Genomic DNA, 10,397 nt, shown 5'->3' with positions numbered 1-10,397 from the left:
TGGAGAGTGTTCTTGATCTGGCCAACTGTTGTGAAGGGTGTTTTCTTCACCAGGGAATAAATTCTTCAGTCATCAACCACAGTTGTTTTCCGTGGTCTTCCAGGTCTTTTGGTGTTGCTGAGCTCACCGGTGCGTTCCTTCTTTTTAAGAATGTTCCAAATAGTTGTTTTGGCCACGCCTAATGTTTTTGCTATCTCTCTGATGGGTTTGTTTTGTTTTTTCAGCCTAATGATGGCTTGCTTCACTGATAGTGACAGCTCTTTGGATCTCATCTTGAGAGTTGACCGCAACAGATTCCAAATGCAAATAGCACACTTGAAATGAACTCTGGACCTTTTATCTGCTCATTGTAATTGGGATAATGAGGAAATCACACACACCTGGCCATGGAACAGCTGAGAAGCCAATTGTCCCATTACTTTTGGTCCCTTAGCAAGTGGGAGGCACATATGCAAACTGTTGTAATTCCTACACCGTTCACCCTCAAATTAAAGCTGACTGTCTGCAGTTAAAGCACATCTTGTTCGTTTAATTTCAAATCCATTGTGGTGGTGTATAGAGCCAAAAATGTTAGAATTGTGTCGATGTCGCAATATTTATGGACCTGACTGTATGTAGGGGGATTTGTTTCACCAGTGTGTATCACCTGAGTCTAGTCACTTCACTGGGTATATGGAAGGGTTTACAATTACATTAAGTTAAAGCAGAGCTCCAGTCCAATCTGAAAAAAATAAAAAGTCAGTGCTACAAAAACTGTATCTGCTGACTTAAAAAAAAACAGCCACTTACCTGTCCTACGATCTAGCGGTGTGTCCACACCAGCCGGGTTCACCAACCGTTCTCTGTCCCCGTGCCAGCATCTTAAGTGTGGGTACCTGGCTGTGATGGCTTGCGGCTGCACAGCCATTTGCCCACTGCGCATGGTCGAGTACAGCTGCACATTGTGAATGGTACTATAGTCTTCTGGGACCTGTCACATGTCCCAGAAGATTGTGGGAGAGATCTTCAGCTTCCTATTGCCTAGGCGATTGAAGCAGAAGTAGGAGCGGGTACCTGTCAAAATCGGGTATCCGCTCCCCAAAGGTGATAATTCCTCACGGGGAGCAAATAAACGTGGGCTTTAATGTACAGTAGATGTAATGAGTTTTGGTCCACTAAGGTTTTCTCTGGGCACAGAAAGATTATTACTTCTTACTTGTCCTGGTATCTTGCACTTGAAATCCAGCCTTCATGGCATGCCATAGAATCTATTACCTGTGAATGGATCAAGTGGTTCTTTGTATACTCTGTGACAATTTCACTGCCCTCTTCTAGTTTTCATTGAGTGCTGATGTCATTATATCCAGACTGCCAAAAGTAGGGGAGTGGTGCTTGCTGAGAGCCAATATTAGGTGTGCCTCTCACCACCCACCAACCATAGACTCAGGGTTATAAAAAGCCTGAGAAAAAGAGTGAGAAACATCTGCTCAGCTTTAAACAAACTACTCTATTATAGTGTGATATAATTCATCAAAATATATGTGAAAAAATGTTAAAGGAAATCTATGGTCAAAGCAAACACTTTCACTTTTTGTAATAACAATACAAACAATAGGTACAATTGACAATACCATAGAAACCTACTTGAAAAATCTCCTTTCATGGGGTGTGTTGCCTGTCTCCTGGTCATCTCTTTCCACAACTTCCTGGATTCCCTCCATGCTTTGCAGCTTCTCCTCTGCTGTTCACTTTCAATTTCTAAGGACTACATATCCCATGGTACCTTGCTGCCTGCAGGTGGTGATTTGTGTACTGACTCCACCTCCTGAAACTCCTCCTCTTAGCACCTTTGTAGTTCAGAAGGCGGGCTCTGAGAAATGTGTGACACAGCAGTGTCTACGCACAGGGTACAGTGACTATGTGTCACAAAATTAAAGGAAGTAAATGTGTGGGGGTCTTCACAAAGTAAGTTTACAAATGTCTAGATCATAAGAGCAGACTATAAATAATTGAAATACAATGTGAAAATGAATATAAGATTTTACATTTTGACCATAGATATGCTTTAAAGCAGAACTCCGAAAAAAACTTCTTTACACATCCTTGTTGATTTCCTACCTTCACTGAATATGTCATCCATCTTCTGGTTTACTCAGTAGTTGCTCTGGAATAGCCTATTCATTTTCAAATCAAACCGTTAATTCTCTTTTGGTTTCCTGTTTGTAAGACCGGTGGCTGCTATGCCTCTTATTTCCCCAACCACTGGTCTTAGCACAACCCTTCTGTAGTTCGTTCTCCAGGAAGTAGTGATGTAATTCATTCCCACTTGCAGTGGTGGGTGGATTGAGACTTTCTAACGCATTCAACATGTACAGGCTTAGTGTACCCACTATGACAGGAAGAGACTCTGCCACTATGAGAAGATAGGAATATGTGACACAGGATTTGCATTTAGGGTGAATGTTCCAGACTAGTGTTAATGGGCATAGAAAGCTGTGGAATGGGCTCTCTCTGGATTCTGCAGATCTGGATTGGAACATTCAATCATGTGTCTGGGTTCTGCTAGACACCTGCAATCTGGAGTACACAGGTGTGAGATGTTATATATTCAGGTCGGAGAATAGTTCAAGGGTCACAGTTGGAGACTGCTACCAGTGGGGGAGACGGAAGGCCTCATTGAGGAGTCAGAGGACCCAGCCTTAAGCCAAGAGACAGAGGTCTCAGTTCCCAGAGTCAGGTTGACTCCTATTGGGGTGTCAGGAGAACCCCATCCATAGGCCATAAGTGGGCTTTACAGCAGCGTGCTGTGTCTAAAGGCGAGAAAGCCAAGTGTCCAGCAGAGGTACTTCAACTGAAGCTCAGTGAGCTTATGAGCCAGGTGGCTCAGTTTTTTCCAGTGCAGAGATTTCTGTTGAGGTTGGAGAAGATCCCCTATGTGGGAAATCATTCGTTTGTGGACTTTCACTTTCTTTTAAATAAAAGTGGACTACCAAGCCATTAAAAATAGTTTCTGTCTGCTGTGAACTCACTAAAATAATGCATCTACCACAAGAGCTAACTACCCCGTTTCGCACCACCCCAATTCACTAAAATTCACTGTGGTTGGTGGGAACTGTAGTTTCCTTTTACTGCAAAGAGAAAGGAGAGGATATGATGTATTCCCAGCTGTTACACCTCCACCTTGGTAGAGCAGATACTGGTATCTTTTGAATTACAGAGATGAGGTTATGGAAATTTAGATAGACCTTTCTCCTAAAACGGTCAGAATTTTAAAAAACTGTTTACTGTATTGTGTGTGTGTGGGGGGGGGGGGAATGTACTATTGGGTGATTTTTTTGCTTCTCCTGGGAGTTCTTCTTTAAGGATTCCAACCGACTATCCCTTAAAAAGGGCATACCTCATCCCAAATAACTTCAAAATCAAAGAATATCTACACCTAATGGGACTTTTAGGGTACATTAACAATTGAAGTAGTTAAAAAATAGTCAATTTTATTCATTACAAAAGATTAAAAAGAGACACTTAAAGAAGATGTAGTATACATATAAAGCATACACCTCAATACATTTCATGAACAAATACACTTATTTGGGAGGAACATAACAGTATTTCTACAATAACCAAAATCTAGTTATAGAGTTGGATTTGATGCAGTGTTCTGATCTGATTTATTGTGTTATATTTTTAAAGCTATACCTATTGATTATTTTGGGTGTTGTCATTTTTTGCCATTTTATGGGCACACACTTTTGAAGCCTGACATATTTGGTATCTACTTACTAAACAATACCTCATCTTTTATTTTGTACAAAATTGAGCATTAAATTGTGTTTGCTGTAAAATTCATTTTTGTCTGAAAATATAGATTTAATGAACAAATGTGCAAATATTGCTTAACATAAAAATTGCAGTTACCATTGTTTTATTCTATATGGCATCTGCTTTCAGAATATATATATTGTGGCAGTGCGGTGTCCTGCCACGGTCAAACTCCAGTTGAAAACCCTGGATTCTCAACCAGGCAGGTTGAGGGGCTCCAGAGAGTTTATGTATTGCAGAGGAAACTGACTTTTCGGTTTCCTCATTTATTCATTAAGTTTGTTTTGGGATCTGGAGCCTGGAGATTTCAAAGAGATCTGGGAGGGATGAAATCTCCAATCCGGGGTCCGTGTTTTGAGAACCCCCAGCACACTGAGTGCACAGGCCTTTTTATAGGGTCCTAACCATAGTTCTGGGCTCGACCCCGGCAAACGGAGTCAGGAGGGCTCCACCCCGGCAGACAGGAGGTCTCTGCCTTGGAGTCAGGTGAAAGCCAGACTAGCTGTGTGCTAGTGGCCATAATTTGGGAAGAGTCTGCAGGAGACAGACAGTGAACTGTGTACAAGCCAGGAGGCTGAATCTTTGTTGGTATTTCTTGATGGTGGATACCCCTGCGTGGGAAGCATTTGTGTTATTTGAACTTTCTTTAAATAAAAGTGGGCAAAAAAGCCCTTAAAGAAGCGAGTTGCTGTGTGCATTAACAAGAAGAGCTCTACCATTTGAAGCGAGTTCCCACAATATATATATATATATATATATATATATATATATATTATTCTGGGGGTTTTAAAATGATACTAAACACACGCAGTTTATTTTACATTATAAAAAGCAAAAAGTGATGTAGCGCTAAAACAAGAAGATTATATGAAAAAGTCACATTAAGCCCAAAATCAATGTAACATAGTGACACAATCATTAGCATATAAAAGGGCGAAATAGTGCGTGATGGAACTGGATGAGTAAAAATAAAACACATGTGAGACCCCTGCACACAGTGCACATATCAGAAAAAAGTCCAGTGATCCGTATCACATTCCCTCCACTCATGCAGAATCAATGGACTGTGTGTGGACCCGCACACCCCGAAGTGCAATCCAAAACCGTCAGTAGTCCTGAGGAAGTCACGAGGTCACGTGACGCAACGCGTCGATGGCAATATGTGGTGACGCACTTGCGGCGCCATCTTGGAACACCCTTCAGCCACACGCTTACACCCATGGTATGGGTACTAGCTGTTATTTCATCTTGCTGATGTAAGTGTGCACATTATCCAGTTTTAAAACCATTAAAGCGGTTTTACACTATGGAGGATGTCTTCTTCTTCTTTTGTCCTATTGGGATTTGAGTTGGGATCCACCCTGCTCATTTGACCTTTGAGGATATTACAGGAGAGGTGGAATCAGTATATTGGGGATATATCGTGAAGCCATTCACCCAAGAGGAAGGTTATCCTGATCCAGTGGTGATTTTTCAAGCTCTGTGGCCCTGCAGGGTCGCAGATAGGAGGTGAGAGGCCATTTCAGCCAGTTTTGGATTGCACTTCGGGGTGTGCGGGTCCACACACAGTCCATTGATTCTGCATGAGTGTAGGGAATGTGATACGGATCACTGGACTTTTTTCTGATATGTGCACTGTGTGCAGGGGTCTCACATGTGTTTTATTTTTACTCATCTAGTTCCATCACGCACTATTTCGCCCTTTTATATGCTAATGATTGTGTCACTATGTTACATTGATTATGGGCTTAATGTGACTTTTTCATATAATCTTCTTGTTTTAGCGCTACATCACTTTTTGCTTTTTATACTTTATTAGATCTATAGGTATTGGATCAGATGTTAGCAGCTTTACATGTTTATTTATTGATTATTTCAACATAAGAGCGCAGGCAGATTTTGTATATCATCTGTTATTTTACATTATCCCTTCTATTTCTGTATGTGGATGATGGCACTGTAATTATAAAAAAAAAAAAACCTCCAAGTACCTTTTTCCCTAAGCAATACACAGCTGTCACATGACCCAGATCTTTCTCAGACTGTCTGCAGGGAAATATAATTAGGAGGAGCCTCTAGTCTTCTGCTGCTGGTCAAAATGCAATGGAATACTGAGTAAAAATAAATAATAACAATAATCTGTTTTAGGCCCTTTTCCCACTGACTGTTCGATTGGTTCCGTTTGTCGATCTTTCAGGCGGGCCCGATTGGACCATCCATAGACCTCTGTGGAGCAGCAGGTGTCAGCGGACAAGTGTCTGCTGATACCAGCTGGTATCCGCTCTGATCCTGTATGCCAAAAACAGACGTATGGCGGATCGGAACGGAGAACAGTCAGGTGTAAATGGACAGGCAGTCTGCTTCAATCCAACCTCTTCAGAGGGAAAAGCAGACTGTGTCTGTGTCCGCTTTGCAGCAGCGGAGCAGACACAGACCTGTCATCTGCTTGTTCAGTGGGGATCAGCAGAGAAATCCACCGCTGAGCAAACAGATCTGCTGTTGGGTCTGCCTGTCTGAAAGGGGCCGTAAACTGTCATACCGATATATACATGAAATCAAATCTTTATTATTTTGTGGAAATTACATGGTGTGGGCAGATTTCTGCCAATCACAGGCTGTGTCACACCCCTCCAGCCTGAGTCTTAGAATAAGAAGGAGTTGATTCCTCCATTAATCTACATGTAATATCCCATCTCCATTGTGTTTAGCTGGTTAGCGGGGATGGAGGAGGAGGGAGGGAGAGGGCTGTCATTTATGCAGAGTGTATACACCCACATATTTGACTCTATAGTCACACAGGCTGCTCAGATGAGATAAGGAGAAAATACTCAGCATAGAAACTCACAAAACTGAGGATGTGCAGAGTTGTCAACAGTGCTCTGCAAAATCCCCAACTGCATTGGGGACATGGACAGGAGGGGCAGATAGGAAGCAACAGGATCAACCAGGTTTTTTGCAGAATACAGAATCGAATCTCATAGTGACTGAGTGAATATGAACATCATAATACAAAATTTATTGATAGTTTTTATGATGTGGAATTTAGTGACACTTTTAAGTAATTATCTAGCAAAAAAATACAGATTTTTAATATGCATGTGAAAAATTTCAAAATTGCCCCATACAGCAAGTGATTTAAGTAATTATAATGTATTTTGATGTGTATACATAATGAACATATAGGCCAAGAGGAGAAATGGTTAAACAAAACAAGCCAAAGAATATGCTCCTACTGCTCTGTCTCTTAGGATAATACGTAGTGCTGTAGGAAATGTTTCTCATATATTTACAGATATAGTAAAAAAAAAAAAAAGAATCTCAAAATGCATAAAATATATTTGGCCTAAAACCACCCTTGAAGGATCTGTCCCTGACAACAGTTTCATTGTCTCAACTGATCTAGCTCTTTCCAGTCCTTACTGCAGTCCTATTCCTTTTTTTTTTATTATTATCATTCGGCTTTTCCAGTTTTCTTTTTACAAGATAACAAAAGGAACAAAATATACATGATCTCAATACATAGGAACCAGGTAGGAGACCAGAATAACAAATGAATGGCATATCCTTCGAATATTTGAAATGCAATGTTCTCTGTGAAACAGATACAGTTGCATGAAAAAGTATGTGAACCCCTTGGGATTATGTGGAGTTTTGCATGAATTAGGCATAAAATGTGCTCTGAACGTCATCTAAGTCACAACAATAGAAGAACACAGTCTGCTGAACATAATACTACACAAACATTAGATGTTGCCATGGTTGAATTGCACATAATATGTAAACATTCACAGTGCAGGGAGGAAAAAGTATGTGAGGCCCTAGCTTAATGACTTCTCCCAGAGCTAATTGGAGCCAGGAGTGAGCCAACCTTGACTCCAATCAGTGTGATGATATTGGATGTGTTGCTGACAGCTGTCCTGCCCTTAAAAAACACACACCTGTTTTGAATTTTCTGGTTTTAAGAAGCACTGTCTGATGTGAACCATGCCTCGCAGAAAAGAGCTCTCAGAAGACCTACAATAAGAATTGTTGACTTGCATGAAGCTGGAAAGGGTTACAAAAGTATCTCCAAAAGCCTTGATGTTCGTATGTCCACAGTAAGACAGACTGTCTACAAATGGAGAAAGTTTAGCACTGTTGCTACTCTCCCTAGGCGTGTAGAGAACAGCTTGTCATTCATAGGTGAGACACATCATATATATATACATATATATGGGAGAACATCAAGCCAGTCCTACTTCTAAGTTGTTGGTTTGTCCAGTGGAACCTGCTATAGAGAAGCTCTGCCTGAAGGTCTTTTTTGTGAAAGTAGTTACATATATGACAGTATAGTTGAGCAAAAGCTGTTGTCCATCAACTGCAAATCTATTCAGCCAGACGTAGGCTACTTTCACACTGATCCACCTCAAAAGCGCATAGACGTTTTTAGCACGCCTTTGCCTCGCTTCCTGAGCGTATTAAAAGGACTTAAAAGGCTTCTAAAAGGCGTTTTTGAGGCGCTTTTCAGGCGTTTTCCATTGATTTCAATGGAAAGAGGCATTTGAGGCATTTTTTTACACTCACCAAACATGCCCCAAAGATACTGCAAGCAGGAGTTTTTACACCGCACCGCAAGGGCTTGCCCCATTTTGTTGCGGATCTGATGCAATTTGAGCCATACAAAAAGAATGGCTCAAATCGCACCGCACACACATCACATGTGATTTGCACAGGAATGCTGTGCAAATCACATGCGTTGTCCCAGGCTTATGCTTCAGGTATGGCTGTTCATTAAAAATGATCATAGTAGCTCTACAGCCACCCGACCACTTTTGCAGTACTGAGAAGGGCATATTTGGAATCCATTTATGCATTGCAAACCCATTTTTATATTTTACCAAAAATTGTGTAATATGTTTGTGTGCACTAAAATTTATTTTATAGTATTTTTTACTGAAAATATGTGTTTGATAAACACCTGCGCAAATATCATGCAGCATAAACAGTTACAACAGCCACTATTTTATTCTGTGGGGCCTCCCTCTGTTTTCAGGAAATATCAGCTTCTAACTTCAGATTGTTCAAATAAGCTTTGATCACAAAAACTGGAAGCTGATTGGTTTCTATGCAGAGCTGCACCAGATTGTGCTCTTTCCAGTTTTAGTAAATGAACCCCATAATGTCTAGGGGTTCTAAGTAATTTTCTAGAAAAAAAATGCAGATTTGACATGCATGTGAAAAACGTAAGAATTTCCCCAAAAGCAAAGTGTTGAAGGAATTCACATGACTCATTTATGATAAGTAATCAATAGACATTCTTATGTAAACTGGTTTTATCTTTTATGGTAATAACACATAATATGTTTCATGAGAAACAGAATGGAGCCTTAGGCTGGCCATACATTATACAAATTTCTTGAGAATTTTTCTTTAGATTTACAAAAACCATATAATATGAGGTCAAACCTAAACAACACTTTCAATTATATCCAATGTGCTGTTCTGCCTCCGATGTCAGCTGTATACTGACGTGTCTCCCGCCGCCCATCCGGAGCTGTCCTTCCTCCGATGTCAGCTGTATACTGATGTGTCTCCCACTGTCCATCCGGAGCTGTCCTTCTTCCGATGTCAGCTGTATACTGATGTGTCTCCCGCTGTCCATCCGCAGCTGTCCTGCCTCCGATGTCAGCTGGATGAGGATGACAGCAGTCATCAGTATATGGTGGGACTGCGGCCGGTCTGCATGGGACAGTAACCTGGTCCGGATCCGGACCACGATCCATCATTTACTGATGTCTGGGTTATGGGATGCCCAACTTAATTGCAGAATAACAAACTGAGGACAATTTCCTACTCAAAAATACTACAAAAATGGCAGATGGATGACTGTTCCAGCCGGGACCCTGACAGTCTTTTGCAAAGCAACTTGCAGGAGCTCTGCGTCCCCTTAAATGGATTTTTAGCAAAGTCCCAACTTTTAAGAGTTCTTATTCCCCTAAAATACCAGCCCACCTGGCTACGGTATCTGATCCCAGAACAAGGGATTGGGTAAGTTATAAAGTGTCACCTAAAGAGCTTGCATCCAGCAGACTTCTCCCTTATAGGCCCTGGGGGTGTAGTATATTACATGCCAAATGTTTATTACAAGTATTGCACTTACAGAGTAAAATAGTAAAATGGTCCTTTAAATCATCGCTGTGAAGCCGCAATCCAACTCTGTTATATTTCTGGACTGGTCTGCCACACTGCCAGGCCTCTCTGCCTGGAATTAGACAGACTTCCATAAATATGCAGATCAGCCCCTCCCCACTTCCACCTACTGGCTTCTAGAAGCTTTTCCAAGTTTCTAGAGCACGGAGATTTACCAGAGGACTGACCTGTAGAGCCCTTCAGCCTGACCTGAAGTAACCCTCTATCTAAACCCAGGCTTCAAGCTAGCCTATAACTACTCTCAACAAACTATGTACACCAGACGGTGCTACACAGGAAGCAGACAAAAAAAATAAGTAAGAAGAAAATTGTAATGTTTTGCAGCTTTTATGATAAATCTTTCTTCTTTTAGTAATAATGTCTGGTGAGATTGGCTTGATCTAATCCTCTAGTCTTTGACATACAGTTAA

Source organism: Staurois parvus, unplaced genomic scaffold (genome assembly GCF_062004578.1).
Source record: "Staurois parvus isolate SC_StPar_1 unplaced genomic scaffold, SC_StPar_1.0 ptg000422l, whole genome shotgun sequence".
NCBI lineage: Eukaryota > Metazoa > Chordata > Amphibia > Anura > Ranidae > Staurois > Staurois parvus.
The sequence above is the reverse complement of the archived record's forward strand: the minus strand, read 5'-3'. Positions refer to the sequence as shown.